Source organism: Dromiciops gliroides, chromosome 3 (genome assembly GCF_019393635.1).
Source record: "Dromiciops gliroides isolate mDroGli1 chromosome 3, mDroGli1.pri, whole genome shotgun sequence".
Classification (NCBI taxonomy): Eukaryota; Metazoa; Chordata; class Mammalia; order Microbiotheria; family Microbiotheriidae; genus Dromiciops; species Dromiciops gliroides.
The window spans coordinates 294,319,614-294,344,636 of record NC_057863.1 but is presented as its reverse complement, the minus strand read 5'-3'; the positions used below and the strand labels follow the sequence as shown (position 1 = coordinate 294,344,636).

Genomic DNA, 25,023 nt, shown 5'->3' with positions numbered 1-25,023 from the left:
ATCACCTCTTATGTCTAAATCATGTATCCATTTTGACCTTATTTTAGTATAAGGTGTCAGATGTTGGTCTATGCCTAATTTCTGCCATACTATCTTCCAGTTTTCCCAGCAGTTTTTGTCAAATACCAAGTTCCTATCCCAGAAGCTGGAGTGCTTGGGTTTATCAAACACTACATTACTAGTGTCATTTGCTACTGCATTTCCTGAGCCTAGCCTATTCCATTGATCTACCACTCTATTTTTTAGCCAGTACCAGATAGTTTTGATGACTCCCGCTTTATAGTAAAGCTCCAGGTTTGGTACCGCTAACCTACCTTCCTGTGAATTTTTTTTTCATTATTTCCCTGGATATTCTTGATTTTTTGTTTTTCCAGATGAATTTTGTTATTATTTTTCCTAGTTGTATAAAATAATTTTTAGGTAGTCTGGTATGGCAGTGAATAAGTAAATTAATTTAGGCAGCATTGTCATTTTTACTATATTAGCTCTGCCTATCCATGAGCAATTGATATCTTTCCAATTATTTAGATCTGATTTGATTTGTGAGAAGAGTGTTTGGTAGTTGTGTTCATAGAGTTCCTGGGTTTGTCTTGGCAAGTAGACTCCCAAGTATTTTATATAATCTACCGTTACTTTAAATGGAATTTCTCTTTCTATCTCTTGCTGCTGGACTTTGTTGGTCATGTATAGAAATGCTGATGATTTATGTGAATTTATTTTATATCCTGCTACTTTGCTAAAGTTGTTAATTGTTTCAAGTAATTTTTGAGTTGATGCTCTAGGATTTTCTAAGTATACCATCATTTAATCTGCAAAGAGTGATAGTTTTGTTTCCTCTTTGCCTATTCTAATTACTTTAATTCCTTTCTCTTCTCTGATTGCTAAAGCTAACATTTCTAGGACAATATTAAATAATAGGGGTCACAATGGACATCCTTGTTTCACCCCTGATGTTATTGGGAAGGACTCTAATTTATCTCCATTGCATATAATACTTGCTGATGGCTTTAGGTAGATACTGTTTATTATTTTAAGGAAAGCTCCACCTAATCCTAAACTCTCCAGTGTTTTTATTAGGAATAGGTGTTGTATTTTGTCAAAAGCTTTCTCTGCATCTATTGAGCTAACCATATGATTTTGGTTGGTTTTCTTATGGATGTGGTTGATTATATTAATAGTCTTCTTAATGTTGAACCAGCCCTGCATTTCTGGTATAAATCCCACCTGGTCATAGTGTATTATCCTGGTGATCACTTGCTGTAATCTCCTTGCTAATATCTTATTTAAGACTTTAGCATCAATATTCATTAGGGAAATTGGGTCTATAATTTTCTTTCTCTGTTTTTGCTTTGCCTGGTTTTGGTATCACCACCATATTTGTGTCATAAAATGAATTTGGTAGAACTTCACCTATTTTTCCAAATAATTTGTATAATATTGGTATTAATTGTTCTTTAAATGTTTGGTAAAATTCACCCGTAAACCCATTTAGCCCTGGGGATTTTTTCTTAGGGAGTTCATTAATGGCTTGTTCAACTTCTTTTTTCTAATATGGGTTTACTTAAGGATTTCATTTCTTCTTCAGTTAACCTGGGCAGTTTGTGTTTTTGTAAATATTCATCCATTTCATTTAGATTGTCAAATTTATTGGCATACAGTTGGGCAATTTATTTAATTTCCACTTCATTGTTGTTTCATTTTTGATACTGGTAATTTGGTTTTCTTCTTTCTTTTTTTTAATCAAATTAACCAATATTTTATCTATTTTATTGATTTCATCATAAAACCAGTTCTTAGTTTCATTGATTAATTCTATAGTTTTTTTGCTTTCAATCTTATTAATTTCTCCATTGATTTTCAGGATCTCTAATTTAGAATCTAATTGGGGATTCTAATTTGTTCTTTTTCTAGCTTTTTAAGTTGCATGCCCAATTCATTAATCCCCTCTTTTTCTTTTTTATTCATGTAAGCATTTAGAGCTATCAATTTTCCCCTAAACACTGCTTTGGCTGCATCCCATAGATTTTGGTATGTTGTCTCATTATTGTCATTCTCTTGGATAATGTTATTGATTGTTTCTATGATTTGTTGTTTGGCCCATTCATTCTTTAGAATGAAATTATTTAGTTTCCAATTGATTTTCATTCTACTTTTCCCTGGCTCTTTCTCACATGTAATTTTTATTGCATCATGATCTGAGAAGGATGCATTTACTATTTCTGCCTTTCTACATTTGACTATGATGTTTTTGTGCCCTAATACATGGTCAATTTTTGAAAATGTGCCATGTACTGCTGAGAAAAAGGTATATTCCTTTCTATCCCCATTCAATTTTCTCCAGACATCTATTATGTCTAACTTTTCTAGTAATCTATTCACCTCTTTCACTTATTTCTTATTTATTTTTCAGCTAGATTTATCTAATTCTGAGAGGGGGAGATTCAGATCCCCCACTAGTATAGTATTACTGTCTAATTCCTCTTGTAACTCATTTAACTTCTCCTCTAAGAACTTGGATGCTATACCACTTGGCGCATACATATTTAATATTGATATTATTTCATTATCTATAGTACCTTTAAGCAAGATGTAATTTCCTTCCTTATCTCTTTTAATGAGATCTATTTTTGCCTGCACTTTGTCTGAGATAAGGATTGCTACTCCTGCTTTTTTTACTTTAGCTGAAGCATAATATATTCTGCTCTAGCCTTTTACCTTTACTCTGTGTGTATCTCTCTGCTTCAAATGTGTTTCTTGTAAACAGCATATTGTAGGATTCTGGTTTTTAATCCACTCTGCAATTTTCTTCTGTTTTATAGCAGAGTTCATCCCATTGACATTCACAGTTATTATTACTGACTGTCTATTCCCCTCCATTCTATTTACCCCATTTGTACTTTTCCCCCCTTCTTTCACCCTATTCCTCCTCACCGACATTTTTCTTCTTACCCCTGCCTCCCCCGATCTGCCCTCCCTTTTTATCATTCCCCTCTCTTTTCTTTACCCTTTTCTCCCTTGCTTTTGTCCTCCCTTCTATCAGTCCCCCTCCCTTTCCCTTCCCCTTTTGCTTCCCTAAAGAATGAGTTAAGTTTCTTTATCCCAAGGAACATATATGTTATTCCCTCTTTGAATCAAATCTAATGAGAATAGGGTTGAAAGAATGTTCACTCCACCTTTCCTTCCCTCTATTGTAATAGGTTTTTTTTTCCACCTCTTCATATGATATAATTCATCCCATTCCACCTCCCCTTTCCTCTCCTCCCCATAGACTCCCTTTTTAACCGCTTAATTTTTTTTGTATCATCACATCAAAGAAAATTTATATTTATACCCTCTGTTTAAAATCCTTCTCTCTGCCCAAATACATTTACAGTTCTTAAGAGTTATGAGTATTATCTTCCTGTGTAGGTATATAAACAGTTTAACCTAATAGGGTAACCTTTTTTTCCCCCCTCTGTGTACCTTTTTAAACTTCTCTTGAGTCTTGTATGTTGAGATAGAATTTTCTATTCAGTTCTGGTCTTTTCACCAGGAAAGATTGAAAGTCCCCAATGTCATTAAATGTCCATCTTTTCCCCGGAAAGAGAATTCACATTTTTGCTGGGTAATAGATTCTTGGCTGTAATCCAAGCTCCTTTGCCTTCCCGGAATATCATATTCCAAGCCTTGCGGTCCTTTAATGTTTAAACTGCCAGGTCCTGAGCAATCCTGACTGTGGCTCCATGATATTTAAATTGCTTCTTTCTGGCTACTTGGAGTATTTTCTCCTTCACCTGATAATTCTGGAATTTGGCTACAATATTCCTTGGAGTTTTCCTTTTGGGATATCTTTCAGGAGGTGATGGGTGGATTCTTTCAATGATGATTTTATCCTCTGATTCTATGATATCAGGGCAGTTCTCCTTAATAATTTCCTGGAATATGGTGTCTAGATTCTTTTTCTGGTCATGGCTTTCAGGCAGTCCAATGATTCTCAAATTGTCTCTCCTCGATCTGTTTTCCAGATCAGTTGTCTTTCCAATGAGATATTTCATATTTTCTTCTATTTTTTCGTTCTTTTGATTCTGCTTGACTGATTCCCGGTGGCTCATGGATACCTTATCTTCCAACTGTCCCATTTTAAATTTTAAGGCATTGTTTTCTTGAGTGAGATTATGCACCTTTTTTTCCATTTGGCCTGATGAATTTATTAAGGCAATGTTTTCTTCAGTGGGATTACGCACCTTTTTTTCATTTGGCCAAATGAATTTTTTAAGGCTTTGTTTTCTTCAGTGAAATTATGTGCTACCTTTTCCAAGCTGCTGATCCTTTTTTCTTAGTTTTCTTGTTTAGCTTTCATTTCTCTCTCCATTTTTTCTTCTACCTCTCTCAATTGATTTTAAAAATCCTTTTTGAGCTCTTCCTGGAAGGCTTTTTGTTCTTAAGACCAATTCACCTTCCCTTGTGAGGCTTCAGATGTAGGCAATTTGAGGCTATTGTCCTCATCTGAGTTTGTGTTGGCTTCTTCCCTATTGATACAGAAGCTCTCAATGGAGGGGGCTCTTTTTTGCTTCTTACTCATTATTGCAGCTTATTTATTTATTTTTTAAGTTCAGGTCTGCTCTGGGGGCACCAAGGTCCCTGTTTTGGACTTCTTGTGCAGGGGTATAGGTGCTGTGTGACCGGCTTTTTACTCTGAGGCCTTTATGGTGTGTGGAGATCCCCTGCCCTGCACTTCCTGTCTGAGTGTGCTTGGCCGGCCAGGCGCCCAATCCCGGCGTCTGATCCCGCCTGACCTGTTTGTGGCCCTCCCGGCCAGTGTAGGTAGGTTTTTCCACTGTCCTTCTTGGCAACCAGATTTTTGAACCAGGTTACAGGGGCCTCAGTAGTTTGGCTGTGGCCCTTAGCTCCTGCTGACTTGCCCCAACCCCCTTGGTGCTGGGTTGCTGCCCTGTGCTAGGCCTCCCTTTTGCCCGACCTTTTCCTGAAGTCTTCTAAATTATCTCTGGTTGGAGGACTGTGTCTCTCTTTCCCTTTGCAGGTTCTGTAGTTCCAGAATCTGTCCAGAGGCTTGATTTAATGTTCTTTTTGAGGGAACAGAAGGAGAGCTGCTTCCTCTCCGCCATCTTGGCTCCGCCCTCCCACATACCAAAATTTGAGAAGGTATCCAAATATATTCTAAAGTGAAAAGGTATATTTCCAAATACTTTGTTATACAAAAATGAGAAAGAACAGATTATGGAATTGATCATGAAACTATTAAAAAAACTAGAAAATTTACAAATAAGAAACATCCAATTAAGTGTCAAACTTTAATTTCTGAGAGTCAATGAAGAGATTAATAAAACTGAAAACAAACAAAAGATACTACTAGTAATTTTGCTAATTTGGTTAAGAATGGGAAAGAGGAAACTCAAATTCCAGTACTTTATAGAATATAATACTTAGGTTTTTGTTCCTCTTGTTAGATACATGATCTAATTGAGGTGGGTGCTAATCAGAAACCTATCATTCCTTCTTATTCTATGTGATTTTTGTCATTATCTTTTAATCAATAATTTGCTGAGATTCCTACCAGGATTCCAGAGGTTTTACAATGGTTCCCTTCACATCTTTTTTTTTTTTTACTTAGAATTTTATTTTTCTCCAATTACATGTAAATCTATTTTAACATTTGTTTTGAAAATTTTGAGTTGCAAATCATCTCCCTTCTCATTTGGAAGGCAAGCAATTTAATAAGGTTATACACGTGTAGTCATGAAAAACATATTTCCATATTGGTCATGTTGTGAAAGAAAATATAGAAGAAAAATCCCCCAAAATAAAGAAAGTTAAAAAAAAGTATGAATCAGTATGTTTTAAGACACCGTTAGTTTTTTGCCTGGGGACAGATAGCAGTTTTCTTCATTAGACCCTTTAGAGTTGTCTTAGATCATTGTATTGCTGAGAACAGCTAAATCACTGACAGATCATCTTACATTACTGATGTTACTGTGTACACAGTACATTCCCCTTCACATCAACTCATGTCTTTTCAGGTTTTTCTGAGAGCATTCTGCTCATCATTTCCTGTAAGACAATAGTATTCCATCACAATCACATAACACAATTATTTCAGGCATTCCCCTGTTTCCAAAACCATTAGAAATAAATATTGCTATGAATATTTCTTTACATATAGGTCTTTTTCCCTTGTTTAATATCTTTTTAAATACAGACCTAATAGTGATATTGCTAGGTCAAAAGATATGCATGGTTTTATAGGCCTTTGGGAACATTTTCCAATTGCTCTACACAATGATTGAATCAGGTCACAACTCCACCAAAAGTACATTACTGTCACAATTTTCCCACATCTCCAATGTATGTCATTTTCCTTTTCTGTCCTATTAGGCCACCTAATAGGTATGACATAATACCTCAGAGTTGTTTCAATTTGCATTCCTCTAATCAGTACTGATTTAGAGTCCCTTCTCATGTTGCTATAGATAGCTTTGATTATTTCATATGAAAACTTCATATCTCTTCATCATTTTTCAATTGGGGAATGACACCTACTTTTTAGAAATTTGAATCAATTCTCTATATGTTTGAGAAATGTGGCCATTATCAGAGAAATTTTCTTCAAAATTTTTATCAGTTATGAGATTACTAAATGTATTTCCTCCATCCAATCCCTCCCATTTATTCTATTCTCCCTGTTCTTTCATATTGTGCCTCCTCAAAACTGTTTTCCTTCTGACTACCAACTCCCTCAATATTATATTTTCCACAATTACATGTAAAATCAATTTTTACAATTGTTTTGAAAATTTTGAGTTCTAACTTATCTTCTTATCCAGGGTCATACAGCAAGTAAGTGTCAAGTTTCTGAGGCTGGATTTGAATTCAGGTTCTCCTGAATCCAGGGCCAGTACTTTATCCATTGTTCCACCTAGCTGCCCCCTGCAATTCCAATTTCTAAGGAATTATTTTCTTCAGTGAGCTTTTGTGCCTTTCCCCCCATTTGGCTAAATTTATTTTTCAAGTGGTTTTTCTTTGTTTTTTGGTTTGTATTAGTGAAATTTTGTGCCTCCTTCTCCACTTGGCCAATTCTGTTTTTCAAGGTATTCTCTTTTTTGGCTTTTTAAAACTTCTTTTACCATTTGTTCTTGTCTGTTTTTAAAGTTTTATTCTCTTTAGTATGTTTTATGGTTACTTTAACCAGCTGTTCACTTTTTGTACCCAAGATTTTATTTTACCACTCTCATTTCTCTTCACAAATTTTCTTCTACCTCTCTTGATTTTCATTTTCAAAATCTTTTGTGAGCCCTTCTATGAACTTAATCAATTATTATTTTTTTTTCTTGGAGGCTTTGGATGTAGGAACTTTTACTTTGTTATCTTTTGAGTTTGTGTTTTGATCTTCCTTATCATCACAGTAATTTTCTATGGTCAGAATTTTTCTGATGTTTTGTGCAGCTTTTTTCAGAGTTATTTCTAGGGCCCTATAAGTTTTTATTTCTTCCAAGTTGGTATGATCCAAGGAAAGGTGTGTTTACTACTCTCCTGGACTAGGCTCTGCTCTGTGAGTGACCACAAGAAATATTTTCTGCCCTCAAACTATGGTGAGGGTCCCTGCTCCACTGTGACACAATCTCTGGTGTACTAGTGCTTCTGCTCATCCTGGGGCTGCCACACAAATATGTGAACTTAATGCAGGTTTAAATCCTGACTTGAGTGCCAACAAAGAGACCACTGTAATCTCTTTCTAACAAGTTATCCAATGCCCTTATGATCTATAAGCTCTGGGAGCAGCCACTGATACTGCTGATTAAGTGATTCTCAAGGCTTACTCTTGGTTTTCTGGGGCTTGATCTGTGCTTGCATGGCCTGCAATGAACTTTGCTCCATTCTCACCCAGGTGGGACCGACCTTTCCTGCCAACCTTCTAAGTTGCCTTTGCCCGGAAAATTATATCACCATTCTTTTTTGTGGGTTCTGGTACTCCAGGAATTATTTTATGGAATTATTTAATGGTGTTCAGAGTGGTTTGAGGGAGAGCTCAAGTGAGTTGCATTTTCTTTGCCACTCTGGTTCTGCCCCCTCCCTTCATATTTCTTTCATATTAATATTACTTTGGAGTTTTGAACAAATTATTTCTCACTCAGCATGGTGATCCCATTTCCTTTTCCAGAATACATATTTTTCAAGATATCATTACTACCACTTTTCATTTTAATATCATCTTGAAGCCCAATGACAATCAATTTTATATTGAACTAAGAAGTTACTTGAAATTTTATTTTTCTGAAATTATGGTATATTATGTGTGTGTGGTATATGATCATCAGGAGAATAGAGATATTAAAAAAGAAGAGTTGTTTTATTTTTTTGTTGTGTCTATGTGTGATTGTTTCAATTTGTTTTGATAGTAAATATTTAGATATTGTTTTTTTAAAAAAGCCCTATGAAATTTCTCAAATGTGATACAGTCTACTTTCCTTCTATTAAATTCTGGCCTTATTTGTTCCAAATGCAAATGCAATATCTGTTCAAAGTAATTAATTTAATGGTTATCCTGCCCAACATATCCAAGAAATAGCAGTTTTTTTTTTCTTATTTGTACTCAGTATAGGGCATGCTCCATGACACTGATGATATGATATAACACAGATTTTCTGCTTTCACACACACACACACACACACACACACACACACAAGAATAAATTATTTTTATTATTTAATAAATTATTTCAGTTGTTATCTGTTGTATGATTTTGAACACGTATCAGATTTTGATACTATATTTAATATTTTACTATCAATTAACTATGTTAACGGATTTTCCAATAGTCAATAGAAGAATTTTTAAGTAGACACATGTAAATATTTTATAAATGTATATATTCATATGTATATATATACACATATATACATGTTTGTATATTACATGGATTATATACATTTATACATACACAATGTGTTCTTAGCTCTTCTTAGTTAGCAGTAGGGTCTTGCTGTAAAAAAAAATAATCTGCCCAAGTGCCAAAGTCTCTCACTGATGTTAAATTTTCAGCAATTTGTGTGGACAGACAAGTCTCAAAGATAATTTACAAGGAATAAGAAGTAGACATAAGGTTTCCTAGAATAGTGCTTCATTATTTATAAACCATTTAAAATATATTATATATGTGAATATTAATTATACAATTATATACCATAATTATTGACTTAAAGTACTTTGATTTTTTTTTTACTTCTCTTGGAATCTTATTGTATGAGATTACCTTTTCAATTTTTTATTTTTATCTATATCTTTGTTATTTTATATCATTTATCTTATGGAACATATCCCTCACAATCAACTAGAGAGATATGTTAAAACAAAGAAAGTATATTTAAAAATGAGTTAAAATAATAAAGAAACCCAAAATTAAATATAATATTTCATTCCATAACACCTAACCTTTGCAAACAAGGAAAAGAGAAAAAGTAATGTTCTAGCTTTTCTTTAGGTCTAAGCTTGGTCATTATAATCTGATAGAACCTAATTTCACTTAAGTTCATATTAGTCTTTCCATTTGCAAAGTTTTTGTCATTGTATACATGGTTTTCTGGGTTGCTATTATTTTACTTACATATTTTAGAAAACTATTACTGAAATGCCCTTGAAGGCATCAGATACAATAAAATAAAATATTCATTTTCTAATTCTCTATGCCCTCTCTCCTGGCACATAGAGGAATGTTTATGGAGTAGGAAAAGGAGAGGTATAAATGACAGTGATGTAAGAATAAAATACATTAATCATTTCTAAAAACTATTTTAAACATGACAAGAATGGAAAATAATGCTGAAAAATATATGAATTAGGCAGAGCCAAGAAGGCAGAGAGAAGCCAAGAAGTTTCCTGAGCTCTCCCAAGTTTCCCTCAAAATCAACATTAAAACAAGACTAAAAAGAGATTCTGAAACTATAGAACCTACAAAAAGACAGAGACATACAATCTTCCAACTTGAGATAATTTAGAAAACTCCAGGAAAAGGAAGTCTAACTTGGGTGGAAGGGGAGCACAGCACAGCTCAGATAATGTAGTGCAGCACAGAGGGGTCTGGGCAAGTCAGCAGGAAGCATTTGGCCAGGGCTGAGCAACTGGGGCACCTTGATCCTGGCTCAGTGGGCCAATTATGATATCCACCGGCACCAGGAAAGATGGCAGGCTGCCAGCTGGAGGGCCACCCATGGGACAGGCATGACTGGGCCTGACCATCCCAGCACCTGGAGCAAGCACAGAGAGCAAGCCCAGCGTAGTGAGAAATAAACAAGCCATAAGGGACTCATAATAGAAAGTCAGTGACACAGTCCCTATCCTCAAGCACAAGAAGCTTGAAACAGTGACCTTTGTGCCCCAGGAAAAGACCTTAACTTTAAAAACATAAGCTGCAGTATGAGTAAGAAACAAAAGAGGGCTCTTACTACAGATCACTTCTATGTCAACAGGGAAGAGCTAAACACAAATTCCGATGAGGACAATATTCTCAAATTGCCTACATGTGAAGCATCAAGAGGGAAGATAAATTGGTCTCAAGATCAAAAAGCCTTCTTGGAAGAGCTCAAAATATATTTTAAAAATCAATTGAGGGAGGTAGAATAAAAAACTGGGGACAGAAATGAAAACAACATAAGAGAATTATGAAAAAAGAACCAGCAGCTTGGAAAAGAAAGCAAAAAGGTTGACTGAAGAAAACCATTCCTTAAAAAATTCATTTGGCTTAATGGAAAAGGAAATGCACAAACTTACTGCAGAAAACAATGACATAAAAATTTGAATTGGACAGATGGAAGCTAATGGCTCCATGAGACACCAGGAATCAATCAAACAGACTTTAAAAATGAAAAAAAGAAGAAAATGTGAAATACATCATTGGAAAGAAAACTGACCTGGAAAATAGATACAGGAGATATAATTTGAGAATCACTGAACTGCCTGAAAGTCATGATCAGAAAAAGATACTAGACACAATATTCCAGGAAATGATCGAGGATTACTGCCATGATATTATAGAATCAGAGGATAAAATCATCAGTGAAAGAATCTACTGATCACCTCCTGAAAGAGACCCCAAAAGTAAAACTCCAAGAAATATTGTAGCCAAATTCTAGAATTATAAAATGAAGGAGGAAATACTTCAAGCAGCCAGAAAGAAGCAATTTAAATATCATGAAGCCCCAGTCAGGATTGCAGAGGGGCTGGCAGCATCAACCTTAATGGATCACAAGGCTTGGAATATTGATATTCCAAGAATACTAATATTCCAGAAGGCAATAGAGCTTGGATTGCAACCACGAATCTACTATCCAGCAAAACTGAGCATTCTCTTTCAAGATAAAAGATGTAAAATGAGGGAAATAGGGGACTTTCAAGGTTTCCTGATGAAAAGAACAGAACAAAATAGAAAAATTCAATCTTAACATAGAAGATTCAAGAGATATTTAAAACTGTAAACAGGTGAAAAAAGCTATTCAATAGGGGTAAATTGTTTACATCTCTACATGGGAAGATAATACAACTCTTGAGAACTGTATATATATTTGGGGACACAGAAGGAATATACACAGAAGGTATAAATATAAATTGTTGTTGATGTGATGATATGAAGAAAATTAAGGGGTAAAAAAGAGTTTATTGAGAGAAGAGCAAAGGGGAGGGTGGAATGGGGTTAATTAAATAATATGAAGAGGTGCAAAAACTATTAAAATAGGCAAATTTCTGATAATGAAATCAAAGCTATCTATTGCCATATGAAAAAATGCTCTAAATCACAATTCATTAGAGAAATGTAAATTAAAAAAACTCTGAGATACCACCTGGCACCTATCATATTGGCTAATATGACAAAAAAGGAAAATAGTAAATGTTGGAAAAGTTGTGGAAAAATTGGAACACTAATACATTGTTGGTGGATCTGTGAACTGATCCAACCATTCTAGAGAGCAATTTGGAACTATGCCCAAAGGGTTGTAAAGCTGTGCATACCCTTTGACCCAGCAATACAACTATTAGGTCTTTCCCCCAAAGAGATCATAAAAAAGGAAAAAGGACCCACATGTACAAAAAATATTCAAAGAATTGTAAATTGATGGGTCGCACATCAATTGGTGAATAGCTAAACAAGTTGTGATATAAGAATGTAATGGAATATTATTGTGCTGTAAGAAAAGATGAACAAGAGGATTTCAGAGAAATCTGGAAGGACTTACCTGAACTGATTCTGAGTGACATTAGCAGAACCATGTCATCATTGGACAGGGTATTAACAACATTGTATGTTGATCAACTCAGCAATACAGTGGTCCAAGATAGTTCCGAAGGACTCATGATGGACAATGCTCTCTAAATCCAGAAAAAAAAAATCCATGGAATCTAGATGCAGATTGAACCAAGCTATGTCTATTTTTGTTTGTTTTTCTTTTCTGAGGTTTTTCCTTTTTGCTCTGATTCTTTTTTCACAGCAATGAAGAAATATGTTTAATGTGACTGTACATATATACCCTATATCAGATTGCTTGCTGTCTTGGGGAGGGGTGAGGGAGGTGAGGGAGGGAGAAACATTTGAAACTAGATCTCTTTTAAAAACAAATTTTGAAAACTATTTCTACATGTTACTAGAAATAATAAAATATTTTTATGAAAAAAACAACATATGAATCTATTACATGACATTCTTGTTCATGAGTTGAGTCTAAAAGTTCCTTCTCTGAATAAAATCTGTTACTATAGGGCAATGTTATTCGAAAGAAATTTATCTGTAAGTGTAATTTTTGAGAAATCAGAAAATAAAGGTTGATGTTCATAGCAAAACATTCCTAGCGAGGGCTCTTCCTTAACCTTCTTAAGGAATAAGAAAGCAGCTATGCCCTATGACTATTTCAGCTTCCCTACCTATATTATGGGAAGCCCAATTAAGAGGTCATTTCTTTAATTGAGTATATAAGTAATCAAGATTAAAGGGAAGGAGAATAACAATGTATATATTGTTTCTACAGGGAAATGTATCCATAGATCTTTCATTGAGCAATAAATTCAAAACTATCTGTTTTCCCATTAGAATGAATTAAAGAGAATGTACATAATCAATCAACCCACGATTCTCCTCAGAGACTTGGGGGAAAATGAAGCAGAGATTCCAGTAGATTGTGGGAGGTTTTAGGGTTCCTTTGACAATTGATACATTTGCCTTCAGCGTATAGGGGGAGGGCAAATTGGAGGTGTTCATGTTGGCAAGCATCACCAAGTACTTTTACTTGATTTATATTTCCAGAGAGTTTTACAGTCATTGACTAAAGCTAATTCACAATGTAGATCAATTTTACTATTTTTTCCTGTAGGAAAGCAGACTTCCAATGCATCAACAAGTCAGACATCTAGATTCCTAAAGCTGTGTTTATATAAACTTGACAGGCCTACCTCTCAGGCTAAGTGACTCATCAATTCAAGTTAAAAATTATTAACTTATTTACAAATATAATTAGTAGTTTCAATAAATAGACCAACAAAATTACTTGAAAGAAGCTATTATTTTGCTATCATATTAATAATCAATTATTATATTAGGAACCAGGCTTTTTTTCCAAAACCCTTATATTTACTCATTTAAAGCTCAGAACCTGCAAAAGTCAGTCTTTGAAAGACATGACTGATTGGTGAGATTGCCCTAACCTTTGGGGACCATATTCTTAAATTGATCTTGGGAAACACTCCATCCATGTAGGAGACTATTCTTCTATTTAGAGTGTAAACTGAATCTAGTCTAGATGAGTTTCGTCCCAAGTAAACAAGCCCCTGTTCTTGTAACCCTTCATTAAAACTTAGGGTGCTCTAGCTCATGAAAGAAAAACTAACTCAAGTGGTCTGTATGGAGATGGTCCAGATTTCTGGAGGCAAATGAATCTTATGATAAAGCTAAGTTCTCAGCAGCAGGAGCTGATGACTTCTAGCCCACATCCTCATTGAACGTCCACCAATCAGGATTTATATTCAATTGTCAAATTGTTCCATTTTGATTTACTTTCAAAAACATATTTAAGGCTTTCCATGCTTTCCAAGAGAAACCACAGACCATCAATTTATTGAATAGCTAGCCTAATTAATAAGTTGACTATTTATTACCTAGAAACTCTGTTACTCAGGGTTTTCATTTGTCACACACTAAAATATGATTTGGTCACTCGATTCCAACAATCTCAGTCAGTACTGAACTAGTAGGTATAGAATGACAGTTTCAATGATGGTAGACACCTCAAGGTCATCTAGTACAAAGCTTTCATTTTATAGGTGAGGCAACTGGGGTCTAGAGAGCTAAAGTGACTTTTCCAATGTCATGCTGTTTAATAAGAGAAAGAGTCAGGATTTGAACCTAAGTCCTTTAAACTTAAATCCAACATTCTTTCTACTGCATCATGCTGAACAACAACTATAATTGCAAGTGAACATCATAATGATTTATGCTTATTCCTATACTTATTTAGTAGGTCAAAATTTGAGATATCATTTATTAATTATATTTCATAGAGATTCAAATATGACTTTCTGATTAGGGCCAATGAGGAGGAGAGAGATGGAGGATGTTGTTGTTACTTTGCCAATGAATGTTTCTTTTTCTTTTCTGAAACTAAGTTAGCTACCTTCCACACTCAGGAATTTGAAGTGCAAATCATCTATTCTGACTTTCATATGCAAATTGTGACTATCTAAGGAAGCATTTAAAATGATTGAGTCCTAATTTACAAAGGGCTATTTTTCTCAATCTTTGAAGTTTATAATTAATCCAAATGTGTTAACAATTTTTGGTCTACAGTCAGGAAGTGGGAGAAATATTATATTACTTCCTTCCCCTAAAACTTAAATTTAGCAATTTTCTTGCAAATATAGTACACCTAGAAATAGCAGCAGACAGCAATACTTCATAAGAGTTTGAAAAATACCACAAATAAAAGTCAAATTTTCTGGCTAAGAGTTTTAAAATGTCTCTTCTCACATATTGTTAGTTAATCTTCACTTGCAACCCTCAAAAATGATAGAGATCATTTAGCCACCTGTCCATTTTCCTTCTCTTCATCTTCTCAAATTATTCTATACAAATTAAAGAAAAAATATATCAACTCCAGAATTTTTATAATCTTTTTTTAATGTGGAAAAATTTGAAATTTGTCAATGATTATATCACAAGGAAATTAATGGTGGGGTTCCTTAGATATTTCTCTTTAAAAATTACATCCTCTTACATGTAGGGAACAATTTTTATTTGGGGAGTGTTAGCTAGGCAGCTCACCACAATATTGGGGCAAGGAAGGAGACTGACACCCTCCCTCAAAACAGAGCAGGACTTATTTAACAAGAACGAACTTAAAAAAACACAAACAGGATCAGTAGGATTAAAGGAAAGGAAATAAAATGGGGAAAGGGAAATTATACAACCTGAACAACACCACCACCCAGGAATCAGCTGAGAACACACAGCAGTGTCCTGTTGCCTTCCAGCTTCAAGCTAGCATCGCGAAAAACCTCCCATCTTCCCAGCAGACTGAAGGCTGACCACAAACAGCCCCCAGTCAATTGGCTGGCCTCTCTGACAGTCACATGACTGCCCTCACTGGGCATCCAATCATTATAATTTTGCCAGGTCTATGTAGGAGTTGGCAAGTGGTGATGACTTGAAGTGCCAGCACCATGGCAATGGCTACAACCAGTGGATACTTTTGCTGAGGTATTTTAAAAATTCTAGCCAAAAGATAGGCTCAGAAAAACCTCAAATAACAATTACTACTTTACAGACACATAAATCCAATTAGTATAAAATAAAATTTTATTTAAGATCTAGAGAAAGGAGACCCTGAGAGGTGTCTCAAGGGGAGATAGTTCAAGAAACATGGTTCTCTGAGATACCTATCTCCTCAAACAGGAGAAAGGCCATAGTTTTGTTTTGTTTTTGGTTTTTTGGGGGTTTTTTGCGGAGCAATGGGGGTTTAAGTTACTTGCCCAGGGTCACACAGCTAGTAAGTGTCAAGTGTCTGAGGCCGGAATTGAACTCAGGTACTTCTGAATCCAGGGCCAGTGCTTTATCCACTGTGCCACCTAGCCGCCCCCAGCCATAGCTTTTTTAAATGGTATACAGGGTGATCACCTAAGCCCTTGTTGGCAGCGGGCTGGGAAAAGTGAGGTGGGCTGGGAGAAGTTGGGTGGGGGGTGGCTGCTCTGATCTCTGGAGCCATCTCTGTTCCATTGGTGCCATTCAATCAGTAACCATGCATAATAGGCTTATCTTTCTTGCTTCTCAAGGTGTGGTTGTCCTTCAGTTTAGCTTCTCAAGTAGAGTTATGCCATACCCTTGTCCTTTAGTTTAGAGGGCCAGTTTAAAATTTAATAATCCCAAAACCCTGAATGCATAAAAATATTATAAAATACCAAGAATAACTAAAATATAAGATGAGAATTTAAGTATTTTTTCTCTTCTCCATCTCTTGATAAGAAGCTTTACACTTTGATATTGAAAATTGAGTTGTTTTATGAAATTATTATTAAAAATAAGAGTGAAGGAAAAATGAATGTTTTGAGATTTTATGTTTTGTTATTTGATATAAGAACAATAATCAAAGTATTCAAATCAGGGTCAATAATTGGAATTCTCTCTCAAACTGAAAAATTCCATTGATGCTTGATACTAATTATTCTTGTGTGTATTCTCATATTTCAAAGAAATGAATTTAAAAGTCCAATTAATTTCAGGTCCTAGAAAAGGAAATTTAAATACAAAAGGAACCTTAGAGGTCATCTAGTCCAACCCCTTTATTTTATAGATGAGGAAAGTGATGCCAATAGATATTTAAGCAATTTGTCTTAGTTCATAGGGTAACTAGATGATGATGAATGAATTGGAAGTTGTAAGAATATTTAGTTTTCCAATAATTTACTACAAGATTTGAATTGCAGTCTTAAGAAATAAAATTACTCAAACATTTATGACTCTTTAAGACAGATTAATTTACCTAATTCTTAGGATTCATATTTTTATGATTTCTCTGGTTGCATTAAACATCCTATCATCATATCTGCTGGAATAAAAATTGTTATCAAAATTAACTATAATTATTCATTTGGAGATAAAAATATTTAATTATCACATATATGGCAATATCTGGTTACAAACATACACATGTATATGCATACACATATATGCATGTGCATTTGCATATGAATATATACACACACAGATGTATGTAAACATGTATCCATATATATATTTAATCCAGGTCTGTTTGTTTTTCTTGGTATTTTTGTTGTTGTTGTTATCATATATATATAAGTAGCATTACATCATAAATAGAATTATTTGTTTAGGGCAGCTAGGTGGCGCAGTGGATAAAGCAATGGCCCAGAATTCAGGAGTACCTGAGTTCAAATCTGGCCTCAGACACTTGACACTTACTAGCTGTGTGACCCTGGGCAAGTCACTTAACCCTCATTGCCCTCCAAAAAAAAACTGCTTATTTTGTTTTGTTTTGTTTTTTATTTTGTTTTTCACTTCATACAACCCAGTTCATGTTCTGGCTTTGTCACATATTGGTTGGGTCACCCTGGAAAAGTAATTTAATCTTTCAATGTTTTCTCTCTGGTACTATAAGTTATAGGAAAATTGCTCAACTCATTTTATAGCTGGAGCTCATTTCAAGGAGATTTTTTTTCTGATCTAAATGCATACATGAATAATATATTTATACCAATTAAAATATTTCTTCCTAGGAATAAATTAACCCATACACACATATATTCATATATATAATACATGTCTAAATCTTTACATGTATATATATATATATATATGTATAAGCTATCTGTCTATTCTATCTCTCACCTTGTTTGCATAGAAAATAAAGTGCTAGACTCAGATTCAAGAAGAAAGATTTGAATCCTGTCTCAAATATTTACTAGCTTTGTGACCTTGGGCCACTCAATCTCTCTGTGACTCAATTTCCAAATCTTTAGAATGAGGATAAATAATAGCACTTTTCTTATAGGATTCATGTGAGGAACAACTGAGTCAACATATCTAACAAACTTTCTAAACATTAAAGTGTTATAAAAATGTTAGCTATTGTTCAATATATGATATATAATTATCTTTTGTGGAAACACCCTCTACTAATTTATATCAGCAATTGTCTAAAATTTATATTCTTAGAAAACAGCATGAGATACTGAAATAGTAAATTATTTCCTCAGGTTTACAAAGTTATTGTCAGAGGTAAGACCAGAACCCAAATCTTCCTTCCATAAGGACAACTAATACTATATTGCCACCATAGGAAAATGAAATACAATAAAACTTAAACTAGTAGCATGTTTATGAATCCTAAAAAGACAGACGTATAGTTCTTAAGATACACCACTATAGGGAAGAGCCAAATACAAAATTTCAGGTGAAATTGTGAAACAAAAACCACAACCATAGCAAGGAATTGTGCTATAAATCTTTAGCTCAAAGCTCTTGAAAGATGTAATGTTTCCTCACAAGAAAGATCAGTGATATATCCAAATGAGATAGAATATTTCCTGCTTCCAGAAAAAGAAACAACAATAACTTAATGAAAGTGGGATCAAAAGTAGGATTGGGTCGACAAGGATAGTAACATATTAATTGATGCTTAAATAATGGTGAATAATTTAGATATTTCTGAAAATTCACAGATCATTACAAAGGCAGTAAAAGGAAAGGGTTTTTGTTTTTGTTTTGCTTTTTAAAAAAACAAATAATTAAGGGGGGATATCTACTTTGTCCCTTGATTAAATAACCTATTTTTTCCCTACTAGGTAACCATGTTGCATTGTCCATTTTACTTAGGAAACATTATTACAGGGCAAAAAAGTAAATGTCAGGACTGTATTTTTCATCTCTAACCATAAAATGAACTGTAATGAAAATGAAAATTTAACACAGCATACATAGTCAACATTTTCAATGTTTTCTCCTACTTTGAATTACATTTTTTTGCTTAGCTGTGTTGAATTTATCTTCAGCAGCAATGTAAACTTTTTGAGAGAAGGGTCAGTTTCTTTTTTTGTTTTTGTTTTTTCTGTATATCCATCTAGTACAGTGTCTTGCATACAGTTGACACTTCACAAATGTAGATATTATGGCTTAAATATTATAATGATTCATAAAGAAAAAATTAAATGGTCCCAAAAATAATTAGGTTCCTATAAAATGTTACAAAGATTCCCATCAAGCAAAAATGTTGAGATAATCAAATAATAACAATAAAAAATAATTAGCTAATACAGTTAGCTTTTCAAACATGTGTTGTTATCCAGGATTTAGAATTCACTAACTTATTCTTAGTGATATGTAATGAAACTTTTGAGAATCAGAAAGGATGTTTGAGATTATCATGTCCAATGCCTTCATTTAAAAAAAAAGATGAAAATAAAATTATATGAAGTGAAATTACTTGTGCAAAACCAATATGGAGACTTCTTAACATAGGCAAAATTTAACCTCAAGTCTTCAAATTCTAAATCCAGTACCCTTTCCACAGTGTGTTTCCTATCATATACAAAACTAGAGAAAAAGAAAAAAGGAAAAAATGTATAAAAATATTTATAGCAACTCTTTCTCTAAGAATTGAAAATCAAAGGAATGTTCATCAATTGGGGAATGACTGAAGAAGCTGTGGTATATGATTGCAATGGAATATTATTGTGCTATAAGAAATGACAAATAGGATGATTTAAGAAAAACCTGGAAAGATTCATATGAACTGATGTATAGTGAAGTGAGCAGAACCAGGAGGACATTGTGCACATTGACAGCAGTATTGTTCTATGAGTAATTGTGAATCATTTACTCTCAGTGATCCAAGAAAATCCCAAGGGGCTAATGATGAAACATACTATCCACCTCCAGAGAAAGAACTGATATTGATTGAAAACAGACTAAAAAAGGGTACTTAGGGATTGTACATATATAACCTATATCAGATTGGTTATTGTCTTGTAGAGGGGGAAGGAAAGGGAGGGAGGGAGAAAAATTTTGAACTCTAAATCTTATAAAAAGGAACGTTGAAAACTACCTTTACATGTAATTGGAAAAAAAAAACTAAAATAAAAAAAGTAGATTTTGTTGTTGTATTGCTACATAAAATCCCTATGGGCTTTTCTAGGTAATTCATTTTCACAAAATACTATTTCCAATTTCCTGCAAGAATAAAACCCATTAGCTTTATGGGGGTGGAGCCAGAATGGCAGAGTGGTCATTCAGCTGAAATTTCCTAACATTTCCTTACAATAAAATAATGCCTCAAATAGAATTTTGCAGTGGTAAAGCCATCATAAGGCCAGGAAACAACATTCTTTTAACCCAAGAAAACTTAGGAGGTCAGAAAGAGAGGTTTATGACATGGATGGCAGCTGGCAATCAAGTGGTGGCAAGAGAAGAAAAAGGAGCTTTGGGATTTTCAAATCAAATATGGAAAAGGAACTTGACAACTGGTCATAGGGAGGAGAGATAAAAGAGGGCAGTGGTCAAAAGTGAAACTTACTTTACAAGAGTAATAGGATTAAAAAATTAGAGAAGGGCAAATAGAAGAAGATATGATGGAAGGAAATACACAGTTATCATTACTATGCATGTGAATGGAATGTACAGAGCCATAAAACAGAAGCAGATAGCAGAATGGATAGAAACCAAAATCCGAGATAAGATAAAGGGCTGGAGCAGAATCTATTATATTTCAGCTTACGGAAAAGAGAGGCATGTGTCGCAATCATGATCTCAGACAAAGAAAAAGCAAAAATATGGATAATTAAGAGGGATAATCAGAGAAACTACATATTGCTAAAAGGCAACATAGACAAGAAAAAATATAAATTCTAAATATATATGCATCAAATGCTATAACATCCAAATTCTTAAAGGAAAAGCTAATGAATTATAAAAGGAAATAGTAAAATGATACTAGTTTTGGATCTCAATTTTCTTTTTGCAGAGCTAGATAAAGCTAACTATAAAATCTAATCATATAACACTTTTCACACAAATAAGGACAAATCTAAATAATTATATAGTCATTTATCATGTGTCAGCTAACATGATACAAAAATAAAATAACAAATGCTGGAGGAAAAGTGAAAAAAACAAAACAAAACATGACATTAATGCATTGTTGGTGGAATCGTGAACTGCTCCAGTCATTTTGGAGAACAATTTGGAACTATGTCCAAAGACCTATAAAATTCTGCATACTCTTTGATTCAAGTAATACTATTCTATATCCCAAAGAGAACAAAAAAGGGGCAGCAAGTAACTTATTTGTACAAAACATATTTATACTTTTTTTGTGATGGCAAAGAATTAGAAATTGAAGAGATGCCATTAATATGGAATGGCTGAACTATTGTGTTAGAATATTATTGTTCTATAAGAAATTATGAGCAAAATTGTTCCAGAAAAATTGGAAATATGAAGTCATGCAAAATGCAGTGTGCACAAGCAGAACATTGTACACAGTAACGAAAATGTTGTAACTATAACCCACTGTGAAATGTATAGTTACTTTGATCAATACAATGATCCAAGACAATTCTAAAGGACCCATGATGACAAATGCTCTCTCAACTTTGGGAGAGATCTGATGAATTCAGCATATAGATTGAGCCATATTCCTTCTATTTTTTTCTTGCCTTATTTGCTTGCATTTTCTATCACAACATGGCTAATATGGAAATATATTTGAGTGACTTCCCATGTATAATACATATAAAATTATTTGCCTTCTCAAGGAGGGGGGCAGGAGAAAGGAGAGAATTTGGGATTCAAATTATTCAATTAATACTAAAAATTATTTTAATTGGGAAATATTTAACAAAACAAATAATCGTGTATATACATGCAGTATATCCACACAGAGAGTAAATTCTATCATACCAATGAAATGAAGCAGGATTTATAACACTTTTCTTTCTGTAAGATATTTTGCCCATTCATTTTAACTATGTAAAAAACAACATTAAACCTGTTTTCAAATTAAATATTACTTCACCTGAGATAGACTTTCTGATCAACACATTATGAACCTCATGTAATTTGTACTCTCAGTTCTTAATTATGTTTTAGGCTTCTTGAAAGCATGATCTGAAACTAACTTAAACTTCTCTTGTACTCATTAAATAGATAGTGGATAATAGATGCATTATATTGATTTGTCAAGCAGCAACAATTACTATTTATTGAGCAGGCACCATGTACTATAAAGTATATAGGGCATTTCAATTTCATTACATTGTTAAATAAAGAAAATGTCAGTACACAAAGCTGGTAGGAAACCTGCTCTTTTAAGAGCTTCCTTCGTTGATGTAACAGAGTAAAATCTTGAGCAAATAAGTAATTCTTTATGCCAGCTACTTCAGGCTAAAAACTAAGTCTATTTAACTCATTCATTTTAATAGTTATTTAACAAACATTTATTAAGTGCTGAATATTGCCCACACCCTGTGATAAAACATAGAAAATCATCACAAGTAAATAAACATTTGACAAACTTTATTTAATAATTGGAAAGGTGCAAAATATATTTAATATTTTATTGACTTTTATATAATCAACCTAAATTAAATGATCTAAAATGATTATATCATAAATGCTTTGTAAAACAAATACATATTTAAGAAATATGATATAAGAAATTCCACAATTTATAGATTAAAATGAGGTATCTAGCCTTACCAAACTATACATTCTATGCATTCCAAATAAATCACAATTATTAGCTAAACTGATAATGTAATTTAAGATGGTAGCAAATATGTCTTCATATTTTACAGGCTAAGGAAATATGCATATGATTTAATTTTCTTCCAAATGGAAATGAAATACATTATTGCTTAGAATATGCATAGTAATTTTCTCCCCCCCTTCCCCCCCCCCGTTTTTACCACATAAAGCCAAGCATTGTCTATGGGCATGCATTTCTGTCTAATTTTAAGCAATGTATAAAAAAGAGAGAGAAATCAAACACAAGGCTGAATTGCATTAAACATCAAATAGTTGATCTGTTTATATTGTGATCTTGATGATTCAATAAGCAACTAATACTAGACAGGCCTGTAAAAGAAAGATCAGTACTTCCACATCAAAACTAATGTGACAGAAAGTAGATAAGTGATGGTGGTGGTGATTACTAGCAAGGCCCCTAATGGTTTTACAAATACCTACCATCACAAATTCCCCTATCTTAGGAAAGTACTACATGTTATTAAGTGTAGCAATTTTAATGAGTCATATTCATGTGACCTTTGATGTAAGGTATCTGCTTCAGTCAGTATCTGTTTTTCCCTGCATTTTTCTGGAACTTTTGATGTTAAAGAAAAGTAGATGCTTGATGCTAATCAGTGGTGAATAACAGGAGTTATGCTAAAAAAAAATAATCAAAAGTTTAAAAAAAAGTCCCTTGTTAGGGCTTGAACTCATGACCCCAACACAACCTAAGGCACTTAATAGTTATTCTACCTAAGGAAGTCTCACAGCCTTTATATGCCTCAATTTCTTCATCTTTAAATGGGGGAGGGGGCAATAATAGCACCTAAAATCTATGTTAGTTATGAGGATAAACTGATGTAATATTTGTAAAAAACAAATTGTAAAGCCACCACCACCACCACCACCACCATCATCATCCTGTTATGCTGTATCTCTAAACGGTATAAATAAAAATTGACCTTGTTTGCCAAATTAGCTGTGAGTCACATGGCTATAGATAAATTTATAACACAAAGTCAAGTTTTAGTTTATAAAGTTTTTTAGATACAGAAAGAAAATTATTCAAAACAGCAATTGAAAAATAAGTATCAATGTGAACACCATCTAATAATATTAAATGTTTATCTCTCTTGTGCCAATTTACAGTGATGCTTTAACGACATGAACTCATAACTGGAAACTTCTGTCCACTATTTTTGTGCTACCTATGTTCAGCAGTCTGAGTTAAATCTATCTGTAACCAGACAATAAAATTGGATCTTCTAATTCTCAGTTTTCTCATGCTCATATATGCCATTTTTAGGTGGCAATGCTGATTTCTCTGTACTGAAGAATGGCATTTATGCAAAATTTTAAAGTATGAAGTCTACCAAATGTTAACTTTATAAAGAATCTTCTTATAGCTATTATATACCAAAGTTCCATATTTCAGTCACTAAAAACCACAAGTCATAGTGATATCTTGCCACATCAACTTTTATACATGCATTATATAAAAGGCTTTTGCTCCTCTTTTTTTCTCCTTTTCATATAAAGAATACATTTTATTTGGCTACAGCATTCAGTGAATTCTGCTAAGATAAAAAAATTGGTTTAATATAATTCTCCAATCTTTTATTATTTCTAATTCTTCATTTTTGTTTTCTAGGAAAATATTATAAGTCCAATGTTTGGAAAGTATATCAATTATATTAAAACATACACATGTGAAAAATATTAAAATTACACTCACTTTGAGATATAGTATCAGCTATTTTTCTCCCTTTCCCCTAATGCAGAAAGTATATGTGTATCTGAAGATAATTTGTAGATAATATATCTATTATCACTTCTAAAACAGGATTATCTTCATGCACATTTCAATTTATTTCCTAACTAAACAATTTTTAACTTTTTAAAAAAGATTTAGAACTTCAGACTCTAAAGAAAAAATACATAAAATACTAACTTTTGGGCAGTACTTTATAACCATTTTTTTTTTTTTGGTATGTCATGGTCCTCTTGGACAGTCTCATGAAGTCATTTTTGTGAAATGCATCCACTACAACAATGTAAGTGACAAACAGCCAATACCTTGTTCCCAGATCTTTCAGGATCACTATGTGTTCAGTAGCTAAACAAAAGTTTTTCATATGTGCTCAATATTGGTATTCAGAGAACATAGTTCAGTTAGACTTATGGGGCAATGACTCGGAATCATTCAATTTCTTTCCTTTTTCATTTGCCTATAGGAATACCCATCTTATAACTT

The 25,023-nt window shown here is 33.5% G+C and overlaps 1 pseudogene; it reads right to left on the bottom strand.

Annotated features, from left to right (window-relative positions):
* LOC122747500 overlaps positions 1–25,023 on the bottom strand; it is a 50,409-nt pseudogene that overhangs the window by 10,463 nt on the left and 14,923 nt on the right.